The sequence below is a fragment of the Humulus lupulus genome, chromosome 1 (assembly GCF_963169125.1).
Source record: "Humulus lupulus chromosome 1, drHumLupu1.1, whole genome shotgun sequence".
Classification (NCBI taxonomy): domain Eukaryota; kingdom Viridiplantae; phylum Streptophyta; class Magnoliopsida; order Rosales; family Cannabaceae; genus Humulus; species Humulus lupulus.
In genome coordinates, this window is record NC_084793.1 from 21132953 (window position 1) to 21157025 (window position 24073).

Sequence of the window (24073 nt, forward strand, 5' to 3'; positions counted from 1 at the left end):
TTCCCAATTAATTCCAATATCCCCAAGTAATTACCAAATAATTTTGCATTACCCAATAAATCCTAGTAATGTGCTAAATTACCAAAATACCCCTCCGCCATCCTGAGCCGAGTATTTGACTCTGTTGTGACTAAACTACTAACTTGCTCACTAAGTCACCTCGTGTCGACTAACTCAAATATATCCACATAATAATGTGGTCTGAATCCTAAAATACATATATTTACAATTATACTCTCAACGGGTCAAAATTACGAATATGCCCTTCTAATAAGAAACGAGCCCACATGTATATTTAATACACTTAAACATGCAAACATAGTCATATCATAATATAACTCACATAAATACATAATTAATCCAATTATTACATATACAAGCACATAACATTCCAATATTACATGTTAGAGAATAAATTTTTATACTCAATGGAAATATGGAAAAAACCAAAATACAACTTTATGCAAAGAATACAATAGACAAGGAAATTGATTAAATAAATATTACAACTCAATTACTCAAAATACAAGTAAATAGAAATAAGAGAATGAAGAGAATTATAAGAACTAAAACCCTAAAACAAAAGATACCAATAAATATGTAAATATGAATAAGAGAAGAGGATTACAAACTCAATACACTAATAATACAAGAAGAACAACAGAATGAAAAGATCAATGGAAAAACACAAACTCTCACACAACCAAAGTGTAGAGTAGTGGGGATCACCAACTTGAACAAGGTTCAAAACCTTTGTCCAAAAGCTTATTTCCCCATATTCTCTAAGCACTAAGGGATCTCTCTAGGAAATAGCTCTCTGGAATTATCAAGCCTCTATGGTGTATTTTCCAGCCAAGTGCTTTGTGGATGGAAAATGGTGTGTCTTACAAGTGAGCATTAGGCTCCCATTTATAGCGTTTGAGATACCCATTTGAATTTCAAATTCCACCAACCCCCATGGCTGTTACCAATGTTTAATTTGATGTTTATGGAATTAAAATGGAGATTTGGGAGCTATTTGGGATGTTAGAACCGTTCAATTTGGAAAAAACTGAAAAACCAAATAGGCTGTCAGCCTCACTGGCCGCGGCCAGGACTTTTCAATGGCCGCGGCCACTGGCTTATGTCCCCCAGACCGCGGCCACATGCCATTTTCAGCACAAAAAAGTCATTTTTCCAAAACGTTCCAAAACATCGCAAATCCTCTCCCACATGATTTTGTAACCTCCAAACACCTATTGGGAGTTAAAAACATGTCTCTAACCGCCATATTTCATCATGGTTTTGTGAAATCCAATCTCAAATGTGTAACATATAATATACACATTATTGAGTAATATTTTGGAGTTATAAATTTGTAACTGATTTTGTAACTCCAAAATATGTCACATTTTGCCACACACATGTGTCCAATTTTGTGACTCTCAATAATATGTTAAAAGATGTGACAAATCACATTTGTGTGACAAATCACATTTTGTCACATTATTTAATCTAACATTATATTATATGAAATAATATAATATTCCCCCACTAGATTAAATAATCACTTTTTGTAACACTTATTTAATCAATCAAACATTATATAAAAATATAATATTCCTCCACTTGATTAAATAATCACTCTCTATAGAAACCTTTGCATTGGTGCATAAAATAAAATGTCTTTCGACTTGAATTTTACCTTAGTGTAATTACCACAAAGTTTGTTGAAATTTTGGTTGCCGAAGCATTGAACCACTATCCCTTGATAACAAACCGGTGATAACACACACACCTTTGCTATGTTCACTTGAGACCTCAATATCTCGCTTTTGCACCGTTAATGGCCATGTGCACATTCCATTCATAGACTTTTCTTGAGAATGACTCCCAATTCTCATGAGGGGCGGCACCACCCCTAGGTCTATATAGGTAGAACTCTTACAGTATTCTGTTACCCTAAAATACTTGTCTTTTCAATACTAAGTTCTATTAAAAAACATTTCGGTTTTAACCCTCATTTTGGTAACACACTAGTACTCATATCTCAGATGGGACACAATTGAGTACTACTACTATTCACTTGATTGACTTGTTATTACCTATTGAACCTAATACTAATTTGGTGACTAGTATTAAGATAGGTTACCATCAACCGTGAATCTCTTTAGGGAGTCTAAGTCCCACCCCTTGAGATGTAGAAATGATTCCATTTGAATCATTTCATTTCTCATGTATGCATACTTTAAACACTCTCTTTATTTTATTCAAACTTTGTTGCTAGCCATAGTTTGATTAAAATAGTTACCTCTTTAAAATAGTGATTTTGACCATAGTCAACACCCCCACTATTTTATAGTTTAATATCTAAGATAAACATTTTCCTTGAATATTAATTCTAGAAACCTCTTTGTTTCTAAAATTCTCCTTTATGTTTTAAATTGATTCCTTCTTGAATCAAAATATTACAAACAATGACTTTAGACACCAAACATGTCTAGATTTGTCCGTTATATACACATATAGCCAATGTGATTTAGAATGTGGAATTCCAAACCATCTATTTGATAGGATGACCAAATTAATCAATTGATTATCAAAAAAAAAAATTGATTAACTTTGGAGCATCACCCCCACATTTCTCACATAGTGATAATAAAATATCACTTTAAAATAGAAATCTCTTCATTTCTATTAAGTCGTTTATCCTCCAAGATAAATCTAGACCTATGATTCTCAAAGTTCATCATGAGTCCTCTAAGCCACATGATAAACTCTCAATAGATCAAGATAAAAACCTCAATATTTATCTTGATTTATTTACTTGCTAAAGCGAGACACATTTCTTTCAAAACAACGTTTACTTAGTTTCTTTCTTTTATGTATTTCACAAAATAAAATGTGAACACAAATGTAATGTGAGAATTTCTCAAACAAATAATCACAAATTTTCATTTTTTAGTAATCTAAATAATCTCAAAATCACTTAAACAACTTTTGTGTATTTCTTAAGAGTCTCTTTGAGATTCTTTTGAAAACATCAATTTGACATCCACTGATTTTCTCATCAAAATCAAAATGAAAATTTCAAATTTTTAAACACCTTTAAATCAAAGAAAATAAACCCTCATTGATTTATTTAAACACTTTGATTTCTTATATTTTTGTTTAAAATTATCCCCTCATTGAGATTAATTTAAACATATCACCATCTTTAACCAAAATGAATAAAGTTCTCTTTTATTCACCATTGGTGTAAAGATTCAAAATTGCTTCTCCAATTTTGAAATGTCTTCTCATTGAATATTTAAGAATTATTGTCACTAAATAATTCTCAAATATATTTCATTTGACCACACTCTAGACTATAAGTCTATTGAGTCAATATGTCATCCCACAATTTTGAATCCACTTTGATCCATTTTTCTTGCAATGGCAAGACACAACCATTAAAAGATGTAACCCCCTTAGGTTCATCTTTTCTTATCTCATAAAATGAGATGCTCATCTTTTAAATGAGAAAATTTTAAATTCTCAAATGATTCTTTTATTCACAAATCACATACTAACAATAATATAAGATAAAACCTATTAAAATCTCACAAATGTTTACAAGATTATATTTCAATATAATTTCACATTGTTGTCAACATATATGACTTATATCATACTAATATGGCTATTTATTAATATGAAAACATGAATTACAAATATCATACACATATGATTTCACATTTCTATTGATTCACAAAATCAATATATTTATACATGTCATATAAAACTCATATAGTTGTCATTCTAATAATTTCCCATTAACACAAAATAAGACAATTCTATGACATGCTAGCATATTACCCAATAATCTACTAGATTATTTACATATTAATCACATATAACAAAAACTCAAGATATTATATTATCTTCAAATCTAGCCACTAAAAAACAAAGGAGATTAGAAAACAATGAATCTCATTTATAAACTTTTCTTCTTCTCATTTCTATCAATATAAGAAAACCATTAGATCTTCTAAGAAAACAAAGAAGAACATTACCTTATCTTACAATCTTTTCAAAGTTGGATCCTCACAAGATCTCTATGGTTTCTCCTTCCATTGAAAAGGAAATAAGCTTTTGATTGTTAGAGAATATATTTTTATACTCAATGGAAATATGGAAAAAACCAAAATACAACTCTATGCAAAGAATACAATAGACAAGGTAATTGATTAAATAAATATTACAACTCAATTACTCAAAATACAAGTAAATAGAAATAGGAGAAGGAAGAGAATTATAAGAACTAAAACCCTAAAACAAAAGATACCAATAAATATGTAAATAGGAATAAGAGAAGAGGATTACAAACTCAATACACTAATAATACAAGAAGAACAACAGAATGAAAATACCAATGGAAAAACACAAACTCTCACACAACCAAAGTGTAGAGTAGTGGGGATCACCAACTTGAACAAAGTTCAAAACCTTTGTCCAAAAGCTTATTTCCCCCTATTCTCTAAGCACTAAGGGATTTCTCTAGGAAATAGCTCTCTGGAATTATCAAGCCTCTATGGTGTATTTTCCAGCTAAGTGCTTTGTGGATGGAAAATGGTGTGTCTTACAAGTGAGCATTAGACTCCTATTTATAGAGTTTGAGATACCCATTTGAATTTCAAATTCCACCAACCCCCATGGCTGTTATCAATGTTTAATTTGATGTTTATGGAATTAAAATGGAGATTTGGGAGTTATTTAGGATGTTAGAACCGTTCAATTTGGAAAAAACTGAAAAACCAAATAGGCTGTCAGCCTCACTGGCCGCGGCCAGGACTTTTCAGTGGCCGCGGCCAGGACTTTTCAGTGGCCGCGGCCACTGGCTTCTGTCCCCCAGGCCGCGGCCACATGACATTTTCATCACATAAAAGTCATTTTTCCAAAACGTCCCAAATCCTTTCCCATAGGATTTTGTAACCTCCAAACACTTATTGGGAGTTAAAAACATGCCTCCAATAGCCATATTTCATCATGGCTTTGTGAAATTCAATCTCAAATATGTAACATATAATATACACATTATTGGGTAATATTTGGGAGTTACAAATTTGTAACTCCAAAATATGTCACATTTTGCCACACACATGTGTCCAATTTTGTGACTCTTAATAATATGTTATAAGATGTGACAAATCACATTTTGTTACATTATTTAATCTAACATTATATTATATGAAATAATATAACATTACTCTCATGGGCCCCTAATCAAGACACTAAGTCTTGTTAGGAATTTTGGGACGTACAATATCATCCCTTGGATACCAAAAATAATTTTGTTTATTCAATCCGATGACTATAAAGATAATTGAGGTTTCACATCCTTCAAAGTGAAGTGATGGATTTAATAAGGGATTTTCCCCTTACGGTAATTTAAAAAAAATTACACTTTTACGGTTTTTCTTATTTTGTTCCATTTTTATATTTTGATTTTTTTACTTTTACATTAAAATAGAACTTTTATTTTCATTTTTACTCTCTAAACCCTTTTTCTTTTGTTTCTGTGTTTCTCACGCTCAATTCTCTCTGGTTTCAAACACTCCAGACGTTCTCTTATCTCATTTTCACATTTGTTGGGCAAGCTTGCAACCACACAGAGCACACGACCCCCCTCTCTATTATTTTCTCTTTGGCAACCACCACCATGACCTCTCCAATGACTTGTCAAACTAGTTCCTCGGCAAGGTTGCAACCACATAGATTCTAACCCTCTGTTTCTTCTTTTCTTTTCGGCAACTACCACCACGATCTTTCGACTCTTGAGAATCTCGTGTTCCAAGCAGTGCATCTTCTCATGGCTTTGGTTTCCATGAGTTACTCTCCAAGCTCTCTTTCGCTTCTATTTTTGTGAGTTGTTTTCATGCCCATGGCTTTACGTTACTTTCCAAGAAATCTTACAGTCCTTATAACTTTATGGTTCTAGTATGCAAATTTGTTTGCTATTGTGGGCCGCCAAATGCTTGTTGAATTGTCTCAGTTGTAGGGTTGTGTGTTTTGAGTTCTTTTGGGCACAATTGGCTTTTGTATAGTTTTTTTGTATGATCCTCAACCAAAGCCTTAGCTTGTTGATTTGAGTCCTCAATCTCAGCAACTCGTCTCCCTGATGGTCTCTGTCTCACCTCTAGATATCTTATTGGTACTCTATTTTTCTACACAACTGATTTTATTGGAGGCATAATTAAGCTATGATCCTCACTGTCGTGAAACTTTTCAGGTTTAGTTTTGGGGATTTATTTGAACATGGGTTCAGCTATCTGTCTCACCACTTTCAAAAGTTCATTAGTCTCTTCTCATTGCTTGTACATTGGTCATTCCTCCTTTCAACAAGCTCAAAGAAAATCTGTTTTCTATTATTGATTTTATTTAGGTATGCTTGTTGGTAAATAATGTAAACATGTTATACTTTGTGTGTTTTTGATAAATATGTCGTTATATTGTTAATTATAGATTTATAACTTGATGGCTCATGTTTTTTGGCCAATTTTAATCTTTTTAGTGCTTAACTTATGATTGAAATTTTTATACTTTTGTTACTATTATTGTTATTTTGAGTCTAGAAATATGTTATATTGATTGTGAAATATAAATGTATATATAAGGATTTTGTCTGCCTAATATCTAATTTGACAAACAATAGTTGCCCTGCTCTTGTAGGCTTATTACTAGTATTGTTGATTCTCATAGAGATCTGGAATTTCAAATACGTGATGGAGTTAAATATGTCTAACTTTCTATTTTAATTGAATTTTTTTTGTTAAAAAAAGAGCAGTTATTTTTTCTAAAATATATGTGTATTATTGCAGAGTTAAAAAGGCTTGGTCAATCTCATACTAAGATTGTGGAAGCAGCTCATAGTCTCATAACTGCTAGATACTTCTATATAATTAGTTGATTATATGTATTGCTTTACTATAAATGGATTGGTAATTAATGAACTCCTGTATAAGATACTGGTGTTTGAGATAAAAGAAGAAGCTTCTCAAAGTGGTTAACGGAGCAATAATGATTATGATTTTGTGTGTTTCTATTTTTTTGGTTCTTGTAGAAAAAATGAAACAGTACAAAGCTTCCTTTTTAACTTTGTCAAGTTGATGGCTACAAGTTGAAAGATTTAGTTTTAGCCTTCATCTAAAAAGAGATTCAATTTTTTTTCTAATTTGCTACTTGTGAAATGTTGAAGTAGTCTTTCTGTCATTTATATATATATATATATATACTTGTACTTGTAGTGCCTTCTCAATTCATTTAGCAATGTATTTTTTTTAAAGCAAAAGGATATATCTTAAGCTTCTCTGGTTGGATAAACATATATAACATTATAATATTATTTCATATTGCTTAATGATAATAAATAGTCATTTGTATTCTTTCTTTACTCATATTTATGTTATTTTGACTAATACTTACACACATATATTTATGTATACAATTATTGATTTGTCAATCAAGAAAGAAAGAAAAAACCTAAATACAAGAGCCACTACAACATTTTTTATATGTTTCTAAAACTTAACAACTTAATTTGCCCGAGTATAATCATATTTTTTTTAATCAATATGTAGATAGGAGCAAAATACATCATTCTTGGTAGATATTTAGTAATTGAAGGCAGTTGCTAACAAGTGTAACTTGACGAAATATTCATAGAGCAATAAATAAATAAATAACCACCAATACTACTGCTAATATTGTAACTCATACCAACTTATAAACTCATATGCAAATAGTGTGGGAGATGGCTCAATGTAAGTCTAATGCTGCAGGCTTATGCAACCAATGTCAACTTAAAATCTCAAATGTTAATTTAATCCTTATGCAACTCATGAAATCCATCACAACCTCAAATGCAAACCTAATGCAACCCCATGCTAAACAATGCAACCTCAAGCTAAAAAAAACTAAATTGCAAATTTCATGCTTATGTAACTCATCCAACCCATTGCAACCTCAAATGTAAGTCCAATGCTACCTAAAACAGCCTCTGCAGCCTCAAATGATAGCCTAGGCAACCAATGAAGTCCCCTCCAACCTCAAATGCAACCCCATGAAACCCAATTCAACCTAAAGAAACTTTTAAAAAACTCATTTCAAAATTGCATTCATATGCAACTTATGCAAGCTCAATGCAACCTAAAGAATCTTTAAAAAACTAATTTGCAAATTTCATCATGCTAAGAATTATAACAACCTCGTTATGCAAATTAATCATCTTTATGCAACCAACAACAACCCAAATGAAAGCCCAATGCAAGTCTAATGTATCCCGCTGCAACCTCAAATGCAAGCCCGTGCATTCCATGAAAATTTTAAATCTCATATGTTAATTTCATCCCAATGTAACTCTTGAAACCCACTGCATCCTCAAATACAAACCTAATGCAATCCCATGCAACCCAATGCAACCTCAAGCAATATCTTTTAAAAAAAAATGAAAATTTCATGCTTATATAAACTCATCCAACCCATTGCAACCTCCAATGCATCTCAATGTAACCCAATGCTACCTAAAGCAGTTCACTGCAAGTGTAACGTCCCAAAACTCGTAGTGTGATTAAAGTACCTTGATTAGCGTGCCGGGAGGGCACGTGGAGTATTTTGTGGATTATATTATTTTTTATTTGAGTATGCATTGTTATGTGTATTAAATATGTTTAAAGACCCACTTTTGTTAAAAATGAGCATTTTCATAATTCTGACTTGTTGAGGGTGTATTTGTAATTATATGTGTATATGCATTGAGACCACATTATTATGTGGTTATATTTGCGACATTCGACAGGAGTGGAACCTTTCGAGCAATTTTAGTGGAAAAGTCACAACAGGGTTAAATGCCTGACTCGAGTTGAGCCAAGGGGTATTTTGGAAATTTTATATACTCCGGGAATTTCTGGTGGTGAAATTAATTGGTGAACTATTTGTGTTAAAGTGCTTGGTGAATTAATTAGGAAGTTTGAGGTGTAATTAGAGTTTAAGACAAAAAAAAAGACCAAAATGCCCGTGGGGTTAGTTGGTTAGGCTTATGAGAGGAAGGGCAAACTAGTCTTTTGGCCATAGAGTTAGATAAATCAACTATGTGTTAGCATCCATCATGTGATTAGGATACAAAGTATTACCTTTCTTTTGAGGTTTTCTCTTTTACTCTATCTCAAGCTTTATATATAGACCCAAGGAACAATTTCTTAAATTTGGAGGAACTCCAGTCAAGATCCAAGCTGTGAGGCAGAATTGGGACGTGCTTAGCATCTGTAACACCCCATGTCACTATGGTTGCTTCCTGGAATGACGACTGGCCCTACAAACAAACACGAGTCTTTCCAGCGTGCTTTGTCCTCACTCGCACGCTTCCTGGGAAAACTTCCCAGGAGGTCACCAATCATGAGACTACTCTAGGTCAAGCACGCTTAACTTTGGAGTTCTCAAGTGATGGGCTACCGAAAAGAAGATGCATCTTGTTGATATAGGTAGTACCCATCAATCCAATTAAGCCCTCTTCAACTGTGCAGTCCCATACCTACATAGTCTTAGAATCATCACACTTGACCTTCCCCAGGCGATGTGGGATTGCACAACTTTTACCCGGTCTTTCTCCCTGCGGATCATGGGATTCAGACTATCACAGCATCATCTTTGGTTGTACAGCGCGAAGTTTTGCGGCAATGGTAAGCCTTTTCTTAACTATTTTGATAGTTCTTGAGTGTTCTTGAGCTACTTGGGGATTTGAGTTAAATTCCAGAAATTGAGGATTCTAGGTTGTTGGGATAGTTATGTAGGGTTTAGAAACATGTTTGTATTGGATTTAATCTTGAATTTGAATTAAAAATAAAAGAGTTAGGTTGATTTTTGAATTGGGGAAAAATTGGGTTTAGAACCCTAGATTTTACAATTGATAATCTTGATGCATAATTTGTGATGAGTTGGGTGTATTGAGGTTGTATATTGTCTGTTTGATCTATTTTGGGGTCAAAAATTTGAATTGGTATTAGTTGGAATCGATTGGTGTTGAGTTTTGAAGTTGAAAAACTGCAGAAAAATGTAGGGCTTGGGCCTCTAACTTGCATCGATCGACCGACCTTGTGCACTTGGTAGACCGTCTTTCGGTTGGGTAGGCCTGGCCATTTTGGTCAGACGGTCCAGGCGGTCGACCGATCCTTGCTGCCAGCTTAGTTTCAGATTCGTTTTCAGTGGGTTTTAATGTGTAACCCTAGGACCTAAGGTTCCTAAGTTATATTGAGGCATGTTTAAAGAACATTTGGGGCCTAGAAAGGTCTATAGAAAAGTATGGTAGGTTGTGGTTTATTGATGAACTAAACCTACATTATATATATGTTGTGGCTAGGATTTCTACGGGGCTCGAGGAAATGATCACACTTGAGATCGTCTTGGTTCTTGCTTAGGACGTGAGGTAAGAAAACTGACATATGCACATAGAGCAGGACATGAGCCCCAGTGTTGAGAAATAATGATTTTGCTTGTTTATTTGAATGTTGAATTAGAGTTGTGTACCCCATTCGTTATTTGAAAACAATGCATTGCTGTATTATATATATATATATATGCTGCGAGCATGACTTTGAAGGGTTCTGGATTAAGTATTTGTCATTGATTGAGTTTTCCTACAAAAACAACTACCACTTGACTATTGGAGTGGCTCCATATGAGATGTTGTATGGTAGGAAATGTAGATCACCTATACATTGTGATGAAATGGGTGAGAGGAAATATTTGGGTCCTTGTAATGCCCGAAAATCTCTAATGAGGTTTATGGTTGGATTAGAAGGCCGGGAGGGCCATAATTGATTTATTATGTCATTAAATGATTATGTAAATTATATTATTATATGATGATAAATGCATGCATGTGGGTCCACTTTTCATTATAAGGGAATTTCGGTAATTTGGTCCGTTGAGGGAAATTGTAATGCCCCGGATTCCCTAATATGGTTTAATGGCTGGATTAGTAGGCCGGGAGGGCCATAACTACTTAATTATGCCATTAAGTGTATTTATGCATGTTTATGAGAATTATATTATGATATGATGTTATATGCGTGCATGTGGGTCCACATTTAAATAATTATGCTATTCTGATAATTTGGCCCATTGAGGGTGAATTTGTGTATTTGGGTGCATAACTTTATTTGTGTATGAGATCCCATTATTATGGAGATATATTCGAGCTATTCGGCATGAGACGGTCATATTTGATGGATTAGCGGTTTTTTCATAACGGGGTCAATTTTGGGGTAATAGAAATGCTTATTTAATGAAAAATTGGGAATATTTGAGATCAGGGTGAAATTTCGGAGGTTTTGACTATAATGTCCCCAGGGGTGTTTTTGGGACCCCAAGCGCTAGGTTTTATTTGAGGTTACTTAAGCTTGAAGTAACTGTCAGATAGATCGTACGATAAGAAAACCTCTCGTTCTTCCTTTTGATAACCCGTTTTACCGTTTGACCATTTTCGAAGATATCTCGAGTTCTAGGAGTCGGAATCAAGCAAGGATTGAGGCATAGCGATCCTAGGAAAGATTAGAAGCTTCTTAACCGAAGGATTTGACGGAAAACAACCCAATCGAAGGTAATTGAGGTTTAAGTTTTGAGTTTTTCCGGGTTTCTAAGCTTTGAATTGATTTTGTGAATTGTTGAGCTTCCGATTCGTTTGAACTTGGGTTTTGAGGGTTTTGATGCATGGGGAAGCTTGGGAACTTTGTTTTGATGATTGGGGAATGTTTAGGTATGATTTTGGAGGCTTTGGAGTGATAAAATCACGTTTGGGAATGGCCCAGGGTGGAGAGCCGCGGCCCTGTTCTTGAGGCGCCGCGACCCTTCTTTGAAGAAGCAGATGGAGGCTTTGTGCTTGCTGGGCACCGCGACCCTTGATGGAGGGTGCCACGGCCCTTGCCTCTGGGAACCCTGGGGGCCGCGGCCCAAGGTGCTAGGGCCGCAGCCCTTGCCCTGTTTTCGCCCCGTTTGCTCGTTTTGACCCCGGGAACTTAGTTATAGGCCTCAGGAGCATTCCTACTACTTGGATTAGTTGGGATTGATCTTTCGGAGGCTAGATATTGGTGTGGGAACCTATGTTGATCATTATTATTAATGATGTCTCATGTTTGGTTTTAATTAGGTGACCGCTAAAGGACTAAAGGTTGATCGTTCTCACGGGTCGTTCTTTTAATCTTTCTAGCTCGAATCTGAGGTAAAAAAACAGTGTATGGATATAGTTGCACCCTGTATAGGTATATGACATGCATGGTTTGCTATTGAAGCATGTTGGTTGATATTTGTGGACATGGATTGCATATTAAATGCTAGTGAACGCTGGTTACCTGTCTATGGCACTGACTAGTCAGGGACCGACTCTAAAGTCGATGATCACGCATTGAATAGCTTCATGGCATTAATGCGGGACCGACCCTAAGGTCGAAGAACTTATAAGCGCTTTCCTGGTCTAAGATCAGATGTACTTAGCCAAGGTATATGACCCCGGTGACTGTTTGTCGCATGGCTAGGGGACGTTGTCCACAGTTACGACTCTAGAGTCGGGAGGAAGGTTATGTTGGTGACCAATCACCATGCATCTTTCCTGATCAAACTTATGTAAGAACTACTTATCAGTTAAGCCCTGGTGACCCTATCGTCACATGGCTAGAGGGAGCTGTACCCATCTTTGTGACTTTTGCTATTGTCACCCATCTGTATTGGACTGCTAGTTTTGAATGGTTATTATGATCATTGTTGATATTATGTCATGCTTTATTGTGTTTTCTTGCTGGGCCTTGGCTCATGGGTGCAGGTAAAGGAAAGGAGAAGCTTAACGAACCCTAAGTGGAGAGCTTGGGCGATGTGGTGTACATATTAGGCCGCTTGACCGCCACGGTCAAGGAGTTTTCAGAGGAACTAGGGGTTTACCCTATTTTTGCCGCTTAGGCCAGCGGGGATTGTATATTTGAAGCAGTAGCGACCCTTTTGTATTATGAATAGCTTGTAAATATTTTGAAAGGCTCATGAGCAGTTTATTTACTTAATGAAATGTATCCTTTCCTTTTTACTGGTTTTTCACCTTAACCTAATAATAACACTTAGATCACATTTTTAACCAAAGGACTCGGGTAGCGAGTCAAATTTTCGATTCACTGTTCACCGTAACTGCTCTGGGGTAACCAGGGCGTTACAGAAATATTTGTATATTTTCATGCATGTTGGTGAATTGTTGATGATGCCACATTATATTGTGGATTTGTTGGAGCTATTTGGCATGAGACGATCTTTGAATGCAAGTTAGCGGTTTGATCATAACGGGGTTAATTTCGGGGCTCGAGGTGAGTCTCAGGATAATTTGATGATAAGTACATTACTGGGAATTAAAGGGTAATGGGATATGATTTATTTGTATTTGAGAATATTGGGAATAGCGGGAATTGGAGGACGTTAATTATAATTAACGAGATAGACGTGACATGACGATTTTGCCCTTGGGGGCTATTAAGGAAATAAATATGACCCAGGGCATTTTGGTCATTTGACCAAAGGATATATTCAACCATAGAAAGTCGTGGAAGGTCATAAGCTGAAGTAAAATAGAGCTTCCTTTCTCCCCCATGATTATCACTCTTCTCTTTCCTATTCCTTGGATTTTTGAAGCTAAGATTGAGGGTTCAAACTTGGAAATTGAAGCTTGATGTCCTAGGCTAGTGTTCAACCAGTGAAGGGATTCAATTCTGAGTTGAAGGTAAGAATCTCAGCCAAATTTTTTCTCTGGTTTTGCTTTGTTTTAATTGGGTTTTTAATTGATATTTTTGGAATTTGATGAGGTTTTGAATGGTTTAAAGCTTAGGTTTTTGTTGGATATGTGATGGATAAGTTATGATAAGGTTTGACTTGGGAACTTTGCTTTTTGGAATTGGAAGTGTTTTAGTAGGTTTTTGAAATGAGTTCGAAGAGGAAAAACAGGGGTGTTTGGCTGGGTTTCAGATGGGGTCGCGGCTCTGTTCTAGAGCGCCGCGGCCCAAGCTTGATGAAGAAGAAGGGGTGGTGTTGAAGGGCCTTGGGGCCGCGGCATGGGGAGAGGCTGGCCGCGGTGCGTGCTAAAGGCAGGGAGGCTAGCGTCTCTGTTTGGGAGGCGGGTCGCGACATGGTGGAGTAGGGTCGCGGCTCTTAAGGGCCTATTTGGCCAGAAATGTGTTTTTGTCATGGGAACTCAAACCTTGGGCCTTGGCATCGTTCCTACTACCCGATTTAGTAGAATTCAATGTCTCAGATGCTAGGTCTTGGTCCGGGAACCTTTTATTATTCATTTTATTGATGAAATCCCATATTTGGTTATGACTAGGTGACCACTAAGGCATTTAAGGACTGATCGTTCTCAAGGGTCGTTCTTTTATTATTTCATGCTTGAACCAGAGGTAAGAAAACTACACCCAGTATGTGACATGCATGGTTATTAATGAGGCATATTGAGTGCTCTATATGTGGACATTGATTTCATATTAAATGTTTGGCAATCTTGCTTATCTGTGAATGGCACTGACCTATGAGTCAGGAATCGACAATGGTGTCAGTATTGATTGTGAAGCTGTGAATTATTAGTCAAGTTCGGCAGTGGTACTGAGCACTGGTCGTATGGTATTGGCTTATGAGTCAAAAACGGTATTAGCGTGCTTAACGCAAGCCAAAAAGATTAGATCTAATCAACATAAGCATTATCATCTTAAGCATGAAATGCTTGATCGACTTTAAGTTCGATGAAAACAAAAAGCGCTTGTCTAGTCTAAAGGCTAGTTACTTAGAGCCAGAGCCAAAAGGCTAAGGTGATCGACATGTGTAACGACCCAAATTCGTTAATAAGGCTTAAGGGCCTTGATTAGTGTGCCTGAAGGGCATAATGGGAATTATGTGTGGTTTTAATGATTAAGATGCATGATTATGATTTAAAGCATGTTATATGATTATTTGAATATTTGAGATGCATGAATATGTGTATTAGTATGCATGTAGGCCCTGATTAGGTTAGAGGGGCATAATCGTAATTTTGGCCATTATGGGCATAACTGCTTTGATATATGTGATAATTGTTGAGACCACATTATTATGTGGATATATCTGTGATCTGTGACTTGAGACGATCCTAGTGAGCAAAGTAGCGAAAAAGTCATGGCGGGGATTTATACCCGGCTCGGGGTGAGCTTAGGGGTATAAATGGGAATTTAGCGAATATACTGGAGTTTATCTTGACATTGAGGAATGTTATTGGTGATTAATTAGGTATCGGGAGTTAAGCGGGAAATAATAGAGACACTCGAGGAGTTAGCGGGAATTGGGGCTAAAATGACTAGAATGCCCTTAAGTGGATTAAAGGGTTAGGAATAAAGGGGAGGGCATTAGGGTCATTTGGCTTTCTAAGAATGGAATTACTGAGACTTTATGTTAGTGGGAAGTGTAGAGAAGTGTAGAAGTCCGAAAGAGAGAAAAGAAGAAAAATGAAGGAAAAAGAAAGGGAGAAAAACAAAGAGAGTTTTCTAAGGTCGGTTTAAGCTTCCTTCATCAATTTCTTGAGGATTTCTGGAGCAAAGCTCAGAGGAGAGCTGGGATAGACTGAACATCAAGGATCCTAAGCTAGGGTTGAGGAATTGGCAGAGGTTTAGCAAGGATTCACTAACACTTGAGGTAAGACTTTAGAGTTCTTTAGTTTCTGTTTCTGGTTTTTGAGCTATGGTGTTTAAGTTGAATTGGATGGAAACTTTAGGGAACTCAGGCCCAAGCCTGAGGAGAAGCAAGTCAAGGAGGTCTAGAGACAACTTGTGGTCGAAATCCCATCAAAGGTATAAATTCTAAACTCTAACTTTGTTGTTCAGCTGGTTTCTGCTAAGTTTTAGTGTTTAGGAGTGGCTAGGGTGAATTTTGAGTTTGGGGATGCATGTGCTTGAGTTCTAGGTATTTGGGGTGCTTGGGATGAGTGGAGTATGGTCATAAGGTTGTTTTTGAGGTTGGGAAATATTTGGAAGAGTTTTGGTTGAGGTTGGTTCGAGGAAATCGCAGGAAGGGAAAACTGATGCTGGTCTGTCTGTGACTAGCGCTACAGCGCTAGCCTTTGGGTGCTGTAGCCCTAGGCCAGGCATGCTGAGGGGATTTTGCTTCTGATTATAGCGCTGTAGCGCCCTCCCATGAGCGCTATAGCGCTACCCTGCCTTCTGAAGGGGATTTTAGGGTTATTTGCAAGGGTTTTTGACCAAGGGTTTGGGGTTTGTTTCCACCACCTTGTTTGATGGAACTAGGACTTCTCGGGGGCTCGGGATTAGCCCCGAGGCTAGGTTTTGGACTTGAGGATTGATGATGACTTTGGCCTATGATTGTATTTAGGTGAGCGCTAGGGCTTGAGTGGGACTGTGCTCAAGGAGTTGAGGGATCAAAGCTAGTGAATTGAAAGGTAAGAAAACTGCACCCGGTTATATGTTTTTGATGGGACTAAGTGCTCCCGATATTTGTATCGTGTCAATGATGGTATTATGCCATGGGACATGTAAAAGCAGCGTAAGGGCGCCGTACACTATATTTGCACACACGGCGCGGCTTGGCCACTGGTAGCCGAGGACAGCTTAATATTCACTGAGCTCGGTTTAAGCGGGCCGGAGTCAGTGGGATAACGAAGGGAGCAGCTTGAGAGCACTAGCCCTAGTTATCATTTGTGCAGTGATGTATGATAAGAGTTGATATGTTTAGCATGTTGAATACTTGTTTATACTGAATGATTATATGGCTGAGATTATGTGATGCAGTATGGGATGTTGATTTGTCTGTTGATTGCTTATGCTCTGTTGTTGTGTTTTCTTGCTGGGCCTTGGCTCACGGGTGCTATGTGGTGCAGGTAAAGGCAAGGGCAAGGTGGACCAATCCTGAGGTGGAGAGCTATGGGGTTGAATGTACATAGCCAGCTGTTCGATTGCCATGGTCGAGGAGTGGGTCAGGACAGGGATTGCCTAACTGTCTGTTTTGCCTTAATATGGCTTGATATTGTATATAAACCTTGTGTCTTTTGTAAACAGTCTTTAAACTTATTATTTTTGGGATCCTGTGTAAACAGATGATGCTTCTTAAATGAAAATGTGGCTTTTGAGACCAAAACATTTTTAACCCTAGTTCCTTTATAGTTTCAGTAACACGATTTTAATTAAATGACTTGATTAGCAAGTCTGGCACTTTATAAACACACAGTGTAACGATCTTGGCTATCCAGGGCGTTACAACATGTCACATGGCTTGGGGAGCGGATCCCCAGAGATGGACTTATTAGCCATCTATTTAAGGAGCAGAACCCTAGAGATGGACTTATTAGTCATCTATATAGGGAACAGATCCTTAGAGGTTGACTTATTAGTCACTTGCCTAAGTTTGTGACTCCATAGTCACTCATCTGATTAGGGTTCAAAGCCCTAGAGATAGGATTATTAGTCATCTATTCAGAGTATGACTTAATAGTCACTTATCTGATTGGGCCACAAGCCCCAGCATGATGATCTGAATCTTTACTGAACTTCACTTATCTGATTTAGGCTACAAGCCCAGTATGATTATCATAATCATCAATTGATATTGTATACATGCAGTAATAAGTTTTCTTGCTGAGCCTTGGCTCACGGGTGCTATGTGGTGCAGGTAAAGGGAAAGAAAAGCTCACCCAACCTTGAGTGGAGAGCTTAGGTGGGGATGTGTACATATGCAACCGCTTGACCACCACGACCAAGGTTTATCTCAAAGGAACTAGGGGTTAACCCTATTTTTGCCGCTTAGGTCGGCAGGTTGTAATTTTTACACTGTGATGACCATTTTGGATTGTAAATAACTTGAAAACACTTTTATGGGCCCATGTACAGTTTTATGTTTTAAATAAAATATATCCTTTCCTTTTGATCGAGATTTTTCACCTTAGCCTATTAATAACACCTAGATGCACGTTTATAACCTAATGACTCATTTAGCGAGTTAAGCACTGTTTAAAGTTCACAGTAACGGTCTTGGAGTAACTAGGGCATTACAACTTGGTATCAGAGCGTGCTAAGGTTTAGGGTTCCCTCAGATTGGCTGGGCATGTACACTCACCACTGAAGACAAGCTCAACTCATGGTTTGGTAAATATTTAGGTGGTTATATGTTTAAGTGCTTAAATAAAGCATAAATGATTTACCTGTTGACATGAAATATATTGATAAGGCTGGGCCTTGACTACTACATCATAAGCAAGAACGTGCTTAGTAGTAAAGATATTGCTAGAACATACTTATTGGTATTGTTCATTGTGAATTATCAATTGATATGTGTTAAATTCTAAATGCTACGATCATGTATCCATTTGTATATCTGTATAATTGTGGAATATGGGTGACTATCTGTTGATCTTGGACCGTGAGGCGGCAAGAGGTTTAGTTATCACTGCCTAACTGGCCACATTGACTATTGTAGCAAGCTTAAAGTTATAAGAATGATTCCAAGACAGACAAATTCATCAGTTGGCCAGGAAGATCAGGGCTAGAATAACAGACAGGGTTAGGAGAATGACCAAAATCAGATTCCACAGCCAACTCCTGATAACTGGCAGCAATTGTTTAATGATTTACAGGCCAGAGTATTGAGGCAGGAAGAAGAAATTTGCCTCCTGAGACAACAATAGGTTTCTGTAGGAAACGTTTTACCAGTGGCACCACCTGTAGTGGTGCCAACAGTTGAGCAGCTGCCTGAGGTTGGAAGCAAATGGGAACCTCTTTATGAAAGGTTTAAGAAACAACAACCTCCAGTTTTTTAGGACAGTGCAGATTCTGCTAAGGCAGAGCAGTGGATGAGTATGATTACCACCCAAGATCTAGCGGGACAATGTAGCCATAAGAGAGTTGAGGAGGACAGGTCCTCCATTTTTGGGTTCAGGTAGGGGTGGAGGCCCGAGTGATCAGAAGAGGAAGGTTCCTGATACCTTCCCAGCTCCAGGTCCTGATAGGCGACCACGAGGTATTACAATGGGTTGTCAGGGTGGCAGTGAGGCCTGGAAGACATATCCTGAGTGCCCTAGATGCAAGATGCGCCATTTGGGAGAGTGTAAGGCAAATGCCTGCTTCTTAAGTGGAGCAGTAGGTCATTTCAAGAAAGATTTCCCTAAAGCAAGAAAGGAAGAACTCAGAAAGGCATACAGCTCGACCCTAGCTCGAGTGTTCTCATTGACTCAAGCGAAAGCTGAGGCTTCACCCTCAGTAGTTATAGGTCAACTTCTTAGTGCTAGAACCCCTTATACTATTTTGATTGATTCTGGTGCTACACATTCTTTTGTTGCTAGTAGAATTATTGATAGACTGTGTAGACCATGTGATTATTATGTTGTGGGGTTCGTGACCTTATTACCCACTGGGGAGTTAGTGGTATCCAGGAGATGGGTCAAATCTTTTCTAGTGACAGTGGAGGGCCGAGAGTTGTCAGTGGATTTGATAGAGTTAGTTATGACTGACTTCGACATGATTCTGGGTATGGACTAGTTAGTGAAATATGGGGCAACCATTGATTGTAGAAGGAAGATGGTCACCTTTGAGCCTAAGGGTGAGGTTCCTTTTGTGTTTGTTGGTACTGTGCATGGACCTCGCATACCTATCATTTCTGTTTTGAGGGCTAGAGACCTATTGCAAGGAGGTTGCATAGGATTCTTAGCTAGTGTGGTTGACACCACTCAGGTCATGCCAATGAGACCAGAAGAAACCAGACTAGTCTGTGAGATTTTGGATGTGTTTCCAGAAGATTTACTAGGGTTGCCACCACACAGAGAGATTGAATTTGTGATAGAACTGGCACCAGGGATGGAGCCAGTGTCTAGAGCACCTTACAGAATGGTCGTAGCTGAGTTAAAAGGATTGAAAGTACAGTTGCAAAAGTTGCTAGATTTGAGTTTTATCGGACCTAGTTTTTCACCTTAGGGTGCACCAGTGATGTTTGTGAAGAAGAAAGATGGTTCTCTGAGGATGTGCATTTATTACAGAGAACTGAATAAGTTAACAATTAAGAATAGGTATCCTCTGCCAAGGATAGATGATATGTTTGATCAATTGCAAGGTAAAAGGGTATTCTCAAAGATAGACATTCGTTCTGGTTATCATCAGTTGAGGGTCAAGGAGGGAGACATACCAAAGACTACTTTTCGCACTAGATATGGGCATTATGAGTTCTTAGTTATGTCATTTGGATTGACTAATGCCCTAGCTGCTTTTATGGATTTGATGAACAGGGTGTTCAAGAATTATTTGGACCAGTTTGTGATCGTCTTCATCGATGATATTTTGGTTTATTCTCAGTCAGAGCCAGAGCATGAGCAACATTTGAGGTTGGTTCTACAGAGACTGAGGGAACACAGATTGTTTGCAAAGTTCAAGAAATGTGAGTTCTGGTTATCTCAGGTATCTTTCCTTGGGCACATTGTTAGTAAAGAGGGGATTAAAGTAGATCCAGTCAAGATTGAGGCAGTCAGAGATTGGCCAAGGTCAAAGAATGCTTTTGAGGTTAGAAGTTTCTTTGGGTTGGCAGGTTATTACATATGTGTCATGGAAGGATTCTCTAAAATTGCTACTTCATTGACTAAGCTGACACACAAGAATCAAAAGTTTGTGTGGTCAGACAGGTGTGAGAACAACTTCCAGGAACTAAAGCAGAGGTTGATTACAACTCCAGTTCTGAGTCTTCCAACAAATCAGGAGAAGTTTGTGATTTACTGTGATGCCTCACATCAAGGTTTGGGTTGTATTTTGATGCAGTTAGGGAATGTGATTGCTTATGCCTCACGTTAGCTGAAAGAATATGAACAGAGATATCTCACTCATGATCTAGAGTTGGCGACTGTGGTCTTTGCATTAAAGGTATGGATGCATTACCTTTATGGGGAGAAGTGTGAGATTTACACTGGCCACAAGAGTCTGAAGTACTTCTTCATGCAGAAAAATTTGAACATGAGACAAAGGCGTTGGTTGGAGTTAGTAAAGGATTATGATTGTGAGATTCTGTATCATCCAGGAAAGGCCAACGTGGATAGCTGATGCTTTAAGTCAGAAGGGTCCAGGACAGATTTATAGTGCGAGGCTGATAGCCAGAGAGTTAGCAGAGGATATGACCAGAGCTGGTATAGAGTTGCTGGTGGGCCAGTTGGCCAATATTACGCTATAGTCTACACTGTTGGAAAGAATCAAGAAGGGTCAGTTGGGTGACAACTGACCAAGATCAGAGAAGATGTTTTGGCTGGAGTATCCAGAGATTATACAGTGTTTGATTTGGGCTTGTTGAGATACAAGGGTCGGATATGCGTTCCGTTAGACACTGCTTTGAGGTGAGAGATCCTGGATGAATATCATACTACACCTTATTCTTTGCATCCAGGCACCACGAAGAAGTACCAAGATGTGAGATCATTGTATTGGTGGCCAGGGATGAAGAGGGGTGTGGAACATGTGGCTAAGTGCTTGACATGTAAACAGGTCAAGGCTGAGCATCAAGGGCCATCAAGGTTATTGCAGCCTCTAGACATCCCAGAGTGGAAATGAGAGGACACCACGATGGATTTCGTGGTCGGGTTACCCAAGACTGTTGGTCAACAAGATTTAGTATGGGTTATTATGGATCGCTACACCAAGTCAGCTCACTTCTTACCAGTGAGGTCTACTTATACAGTTGACCAGTACGTAGATCTCTATGTGAGAGAGATCGTTCACCTTCATGGAACACCGAGGTCGATCGTGTCAGATCAGAACCCCACTTTCACTTCCAAGTTCTTGGGGAGTTTACAAAAGGCCATGGGAACACAATTGAAGTTCAGTACTGCTTATCATCCTCAGACAGATGGACAATCTGAGAGGACGATCTAGATATTAGAGGACATGCTGCGAGCATGTGTGCTGGACTTTGGTGGATCCTGGAGTAAGTATCTACCTTTGATAGAGTTTTCCTACAACAACATTTATGAGTTTACCATTGGGGTGGCACCTTATGAGATGCTGTATGGTAGGAAATACAGATCTCCCATTCATTGGGATGAGATAGGAGAAATGAGATACTTGGGCCCTGAGGCAGTTCAGAGGACCAGTGAGGCCATTGAGAAGATTAGAGCTCGGATGCTCGCTTCTCAGAGTAGAAAAAAAAGTTATGCAGACCCCAAACGCATGAATGTGGAATTCCAAGTGGGAGACTATGTCTTCCTTAGAGTCTCGCCATGGAAATGAGTGAGAAGATTTTGGAAGAAGGGCAAGCTGAGCCTTAGATTTGTAGGTCCATTTGAGATCCTGGAGAGGATTAGTTAGATGGCTTACATGTTGGCCTTTCCACCGGAATTGTCGGCCGTGCATAACGTATTTCATGTTTTAGCTCTTTGGAGGTATGTATCTGATGTGACTCATGTTTTGAGTTACGAAGATCTGGAGCATGAGGCAGATCTCTCCTATGAGGAACAGCCAGTCTAGATACTTGACAGAAAAGACAAGGTCCTCAGGAATAAAACGATACCTTTGGTTAAGGTATTATGGAGGAATAGCAAGGTCGAGGAAGCGACCTGGGAGCTGGAGTTAGACATGCAGGATCAGTATTCCGAGCTGTTCAGGTAAATTTCGAGGACGAAATTTCTGTAAGGAGGGAGGGGATAGTTGTAATGCTCGAAAATCCCTAATGAGGTTTATGGTTGGATTAGAAGGTCGGGAGGGCCATAATTGATTTATTATGCCATTAAATGATTGTATGCATGATTATGTGAATTATATTATTATATGATGATACATGCATGCATGTGGGTCCACATTTCTTTATAAGGGCATTTTGGTAATTTGGCCCGTTGAGGGCATAATTGTATATTTTCATGCATGTTGGTGAATTATTGATGAGGCCACATTATAATGTGGATTTGTTTGAGTTGTTCGGCATGAGACGATCTTTTAATGCTAGTTAGCGGTTTGGTCATAATGGGGTTAATTTCGGGGCTCAGGGTGAGTCTCGGGGTAATTTGGTGATTAGATCATTACCGAGAATTAAAGGGTAATGGGATGTGATTTATTAGTATTTGAGAATAACGTGAATTGGAGGGTGTTAATTATGATTAACAAGATAGGCGAGAAATGGCGATTTTACCCTTGGAAGCCTTAAGAGGGAATTAAATGACCTAGGGGCAATATTGCCTTTTGACCTAAGGATATATATGAACCATTGAAGCTGTAGAAAGCTTAAGAAAATAGAGCATAGTTTCTTCTTCTCTAGTTCATCTTTTCTCCATCTTTTTCTTTGAATTTTTTAGCTCCATTTGAATATTCAAGCAAGGGAACCAAGCCTTGAGGGTCTAGGGTTATGTTCTACCATTGAAGAGGGTGTAATTCTGAGCTTGAGGTAAGTTTTCAACAATAGAAAACTCTGGTTTTGCTCTATTTTTCCCTTGATTTTTAGTTAGAATTTTGATTTGGATAGTGAGAATTGATGGGAGTTTTTGGCAAATATTGATTGGGTTATGATGCCTAGGACTTGTATGTTGGGTATTTAGGTTCATTTGTGAGTTTGGTTGAGGTTTGGAATTAGTTTGTGAAGCTTGGAATTGGAGAACTTGAAGGAGGAAGAACCAAGGCTGAATGAGCCTGGCTCTAGCGCTACAGCGCTGTCTAGGGCCATTCATCTCTGCTGGTAGCGCTGGGGCACTACGGGGGCAGTGTTGTAACGCTACCCTGTTTTTCTTGGTTCTTATTTTGGGCACTTTTGAGGGTTTTTGGCTCAGGGTTTCAATTCCTAAGGCTCGAGATCAAATCTACTAACCGTTTGAGTACGATTCGAGGTCCCGGGAATGAGGTTTAGGTCAAGAACATTTTATTGTTGATTTCATTAATTGGATTCCATAATTGGTTATGACTAGGTGACCGCTAAGGGATCAAAGGATCGATCGTTCTCAAGGGTCGTTCATTTGTTATTTCTTGCTCGAATCAGAGGTAAGAAAACTGCACCCGGTATGTGATGCATGAGATACATGTGATTAGGGCATGACATGAATATTGAATATGAG

The 24073-nt window shown here is 38.0% G+C and overlaps 1 long non-coding RNA gene across 1 annotated transcript; it reads left to right on the forward strand.

Moving 5' to 3' along the window:
- The first annotated feature begins 5345 nt into the window (after positions 1–5345).
- Positions 5346–7192, forward strand: LOC133788706 (uncharacterized). Its single transcript, XR_009873349.1, has 2 exons — positions 5346–6403; positions 6840–7192. It is a non-coding gene; the product is annotated as an uncharacterized LOC133788706 (long non-coding RNA).
- The last annotated feature ends 16881 nt before the right edge of the window (positions 7193–24073 follow it).